Source organism: Protomyctophum bolini, assembly GCF_963924005.1.
Source record: "Protomyctophum bolini genome assembly, chromosome: 5".
NCBI classification, from domain to species: Eukaryota; Metazoa; Chordata; class Actinopteri; order Myctophiformes; family Myctophidae; genus Protomyctophum; species Protomyctophum bolini.
In genome coordinates, this window is record NC_137866.1 from 11,923,867 (window position 1) to 11,929,866 (window position 6,000).

Here is a 6,000-nt window from a genome sequence, read left to right on the forward strand (position 1 = left end):
TGTGCCGGGGCTGTCATGTGACGGCCGCCTTGTAAAAGGAGGTGCTGCTATGTTGTCGCTGGCTTGCCTCACCTCCCCATAAGACACAACAAGACGTCAGAACTGAGCAACGCTGGCTGGTTGAATAATTCATCTACCGATCCTCCACACCAGCGATGGGAGCGACTGTGACTTGTGTCAACTCAAATCCTTCTCATAATGCTGTGTGTATGCCTCAGGCGGGCACACAAGGATACACAAGTCTCAAACAATCTGGTCTTCCTTCTGAATACCAATATGTTTTGTGCTGTTCACAAGGAGGCCATTGTCTGCTGCATGCAAGCAATGTTGGACACAACCGCCACCACCACCTCCTCCTTTCCTTCTATTTCTTGTCCCCCTCTCCATTCTTCCTTTCGCTCCACTAAGCCTGGCGCTGAGTGTTATTCTCAGTGGCAGAGTGGAGCCTACATGCTATTAGCTCGTTCAGTTGGAAGGTAGTGTTGTTCCTTCAGTGGGTAGCTCGATGGCTGCCCTGTAGCCGAGCCGGGCCATGTTTATCTAAAAGGGCCTCTGTTGACATTCGGAGAACAAATCTGCTCATCCGGTATGCACTGTACTGTACCTCCTACGCAGTATGAATCAGATTACAAGACACTTGATACCTGCTCATATTTATCTCTGCATTCTCTTCGTCCATAATAAATGTGCCATTTTTGTCTCCTCACAGGTGTAGAATGTGAGACTAGTTGGATATCCTCTGCTACATAATTCTGTAGAGACTGGCCAGTTAAACAGGCATTTACATGCAACATGCAAGTTGAAGCGTGCTTGTTGCAATATAATATCCCATAAATTGTGCAGAGCTGTATGAATTTGACCCATGCCATAAAAGGTAATGCATCTAATGAAATGCATTTAACATGCACATAATGTGTATGCACACTTGCACAGTAAGGAATCTAATGGAAGCTTTAGCGGCTAAACCCTGGTGTAGGCGACATCAGGAACTGGAATTGCCAACCAGTCAGGGACTAGTTGCTGTGTAAACATGCGACAGGGGCCAGGGGCTACCCCCTGAGTCCCCTGCCCAGGGAAGAGCGCCCTGGAAGTCCCTTTGATACTGAACCACTAGCCCCTCCTATGTCCAGCTTTGAGGGTATGTGTAAACACAAACATTGAAGACAAAAGAGTGTAAACACTGAAGACAAAAGTGAAGACGCAAATTGTGATTGGCCAGAATGAGATGATGTGTGATGATAAGAACGCCCCTCAGTTCACACGGGTATGAAGTGCCGCTTTTCAGCAGCAGCATGCCCAGGGAGCGACCTGCGGGCCCAAAATGTATTAATTTTTAAATTCAAATTGTGTATTCTCATATTTGGGTTTCTGGTCAAAACAAAAGTGGACAATGGACATCTCACGATGACTTGTTTGTGTGTTTGAAGACTTAGGGCCGATTCATACTCCTATTTTACCGCTGTTTCGGCGCTGTAGTGACGAAATGATTTCGGCTCATCAGAAATTTTCAGTAGCAACGAAGAGACGAATTTAGGACGTTCCCCGCCCCCCCCCCCCCCAACCTCACATTGTAGGCTCTACAGAGCCGAACCGACTTTTATCCGGCTCTAAAATAGGAGTATATGAATCGGCCCTTAGTTTTAGGTCAACAGAGACAGGTCCTGACAAGGAATAAATTGGTTGGTAAATGGAGGTCTGTATCTGTAATGTGTGTATGTATGTGGTGTACTCAGCATGTCCGTGTCAAGATGCTTACAAGAAATGGGGTACCCCAGGTGTCAGCTCTCTGCTTTCTCATGTCATGCCCAGAAGAGGGATGCCGGTGTTCATGAACAGTAAAAAAGGCCTATTCATACTCCAGTTTCAGATGATAAGGTGGTGAAAACTAAAACGTTGGTTAGGAAAAACAGAGAGAAGTGCTGGGGTAAGTATTTTAAAGCTTCATAATTACTGGACACTCACAGTCAGTTTTTGGCAAGTATCATATAATCCTCATACTGTATATTGATGACGCAATAATAATGTGACCGTCAATGGCTAAATATTACATTTAATGTGTGTACTCCTCATCTCATAGTAGGCTAAGTATAGAGTATATTTATTTATTGATTGATTGATTGAATACTTCATTAACAGGCTTTGGGCCAAGCCCCTAGGGCAGTGATACTCAACCTCAGGCCCGCGGACCACATCAGGCCCGCGGGACCATTATGACTGGCCCACCAATGAAAATCTAAAAAAAAAGAAGAAAAAAAAATCTGGAAAATGAAATAAAAATAAATAAATCTGAATGAATGAATGAATCTGAAATCTTTAATTACATTATTATAAGTAATACTATTAGAGTTGTACTATTACTCGAACGAAAATAAAAGCTTGGGGGGGGGGGGGATGCAATGCAAATGAAAGACATATACTGTATATCCCTATTCCCTGACATAATTTTATAGCTAAACGGACAGAATTCTATTTTATTTGAATGATGAAACCCAGCTGCCATTAATAGTTGGAAATGGAAATGGAAATTGCGGAAATTGCGGAAATTGTAATTGCGGAAATGGTGGAAATGGAAATTGCGGAAATGCGGAAATTGCTCTTCACTTATAGCTATCTATTTTCAGGTAGATTGTTTTATTTTACTCAGTCAGCCATATCACTACTCATTTTTTTTCATGAAAAAGGTCATAGCTGGGTACCGGTAATCTATTTTCAGGCAAATTGTGTTTATTGTATTTTATTTTACTCAGCCATAACAATTTATTTTCTGTTAACCAACTTGCTGGCAGGCAGGCAGACAGCTACTCATAGACAGGCAGACAGACAGACAGCTACTCATGGAGAATTGGACAGGCAGGCAGTCAGACAGCTACTCATAGACAGGCAGACAGCTATACTCATGGAGAATTGGACAGGCAGGCAGACAGCTACTCATGGACAATTGGACAGGCAGGAAGGCAGACAGCTACTCATAGACAGACAGACAGCTACTCATGGACAATTGGACAGGCAGGAAGGCAGACAGCTACTCATAGACAGGAAGACAGACAGCTACTCATGGACAATTAGGCAGGCAGGCAGACAGCTACTCAGACAGGCAGACAGACAGCTACTCATGGACAATTGGACAGGCAGGCAGGCAGACAGACAGCTACTCATAGACAGGCAGGCAGACAGCTACTCATAGACAGGCAGACAGTAAGACAGCTACTCATTGACAGACAGACAAATAACTACTCATGGACAGACAGACAGACAGGCAGGCAGGCAGGCAGGCAGGCAGGCAGGCAAAGAGCTACTCATGTTATGTTATTATAACAGCTACTCATGTTATGTGCAATAATTTGTGCAGTTATGGAAACAGCTCTTTGTGTTTATGCAAGAAAATGTAACACATTTATTTATTTACATATTGTGTGCATGCACATTGTACTTTGATACATTTTGCGAAAATAAAGCAATTGAAAGAGAGAAGTTATCAAGTATCATTAATGTCGTAATTTTATCTACTGGCCCCTGGCCCCTTGCCATTTTTGTAATGTGGCCCACAGGTAAATCTATTTGAGTATCCCTGCCCTAGGGTCTAGGCTTGTTTCCATTGTGATCCTATAATAATAATAATAATAATAACTAGAAATGCACTCTGTCGAGGTGCCAACTTGTAGGCCATACATGCAAGTAGCCTACTGCTACTAACCCATGTCTATTACAACTATTACTATTACTTTAGACCCGTTATTGACCTTATACCAACCAATCAACAGCCAATAAGGGACCACCATTCTTACCTCAACATACATACATACATACATACGTACATCATCGTATTCGTACAGATTCATCACACATCTCATACCGGCCAATTACAATTTGCGTCATGTCTTCATGACATAAAATAGACACTATGACTATGACGTAAAATACTGTCAATGGGAATGTAATGTTTGTGTAGGACAAAGTTAGTGCACACACACACACACACACACACACACACACCAAAAGCTAGTATATACAATATACAACATATCAATGTTTGTGTTTAGGGAATTTGTCATGACGTAAAACCTTATATATTTGCTCACAGACCGGAAATCCTATATCTTCTTTTTGATTGATTGATTGAAATATTTATTAACAGTTTTCAGAATTACAGTACATTTCAAGCACAAACTCAATACAAAGACTGTGAGTGGACGACTCAATTAAGCATTACACTTGTTTACAACAGGGTCCACCATGTTCAATTCATCAAAACATTTAGAGACGTACAAATAGTATAGACACTTCTATATAGTTACTGTAATAACTTGTAGGTTGTGGGTAAGACAATAAGACAACGTTCTTGAAGAGTAGACGTTTATGTATGATAAGAATGTGGCAATACAAATCAGGAGCACAACATGTTCTGGCGGGCTCTGTATGAAGAAGGCAGGAAGCTAGCACAGCACCCTGGGAAAGCTGTCTGTTCTAGGCATTACTAGTCAACCTATAGACTCAATCAAAACAGATCAATATAACACAGACATGAATAATCATGAAGCAAATATGATTTGAGTCATATCATTACAGTTACAGAACAGGAATTCATCATAAAGGAAGCAAAAAGGGAAAAGAAAAATATACAGTGAGGGGAAAAAGGAGGGGGGGCGGTGGGGGGATTCAGATTTTACGGGGGCCAGTTTCGAATTGCAGCCGTCCGTAGGTGCCCTTTGAGAGCGGTTTTTAAGGAGTCAAGGGATTCACATGTCTTAATGACTGTTGGTAGGGCGTTCCACATTTTGGTGGCATAGGAGCGAAAATAATTTAGTCCCTTTAGTCCCTGCTAACAGAACCCCCCCATCCTTTATAGCTCTATGCCCCCACACGTACTTTTTGGACACACACACACACCGTCGCAGCTTAGCTATAGTGTTTGTTACAAGCTGTTTGTTTAGAAGTAATTAAAGAGTCAAACAATAACAACTCGTATTGTAACGTTTCCTGACATGTAGGCCTCGCCGCCTCAAGCCCCCAGAAAGGGTTGCCAGGCTGAGCCCTACTGGTCAGAGCTGAGAACGCAGGCGGGCCCCTGCATTTAGCGTGAAGAAACCTTGGCTTAGACTAGAGTATATGAAAGAACCCCCCTGGAAGAAACCCGTGCAGATCGGGTGGTCTACGTCGAGTAGAGTCGTCTACCTGGCTGCAGGATGGTGAAAAAGTCTCCATGATAATCAAACGCAGGTGAGTTTCTGCATGTGTTTGTTAGCTATTAGCTAAGTGGTTTCAATTTTCATAAGGCCCATTATTTATTCAGCATTTGGGCCATGGACCACCATTTGGTGAGATTTTAGACTCTCAGACCCAAAACTAAAGAATTTGTTTCTTTAGGTTTCTTTATTTTGGAGAAATGTGTTATTGGATGGACCCCAGAAGTTGCTGTGGAGCCCTTGTGTCCGTGTCGCCGGCTCGCCGCAGAGTAGCGCCACATTACATCTTCCTTGCAACATCAAAGAAAGCAGGTATTTAGCAATAATTTAACTCTTGAGAGTTACTTTGTTGTGTGTTGTGTGTGTGTGTGTGTGTGTGTGTGTGTGTGTGTGTGCGCGCGCGCGTGTGCGTGCGCTACTTGCAAACGTGAGCTTGCAAATCTGCTATTTTCAAAAGATTTGTATACATTTCATACAAATCGTCCCCCTGGGTCCCCAGTTGATTAATGTGTGATTTGGATTGGACACACGCACACACACACACACACACACACACACACACACACACACACACCTGAGTCAAATGACTAATTGACATCACCATCTGTATTGAAAGTGAGTCTGACTGATAAGTTGTGTTGTGTTGCATGTTTCGTTGTGCAATGTGCATAGAACATTTTTAAGTAACAACACACAAGAAAGACTAAAAGGGTTTTGAATAGTTGTGTTAATATTAATTTATTGACACATTATCTGTGGGTCACTGGTCACCAGCTGTCTCATCTGCAGTGCTGGTAATCCTGTCGATTGGGAAGGT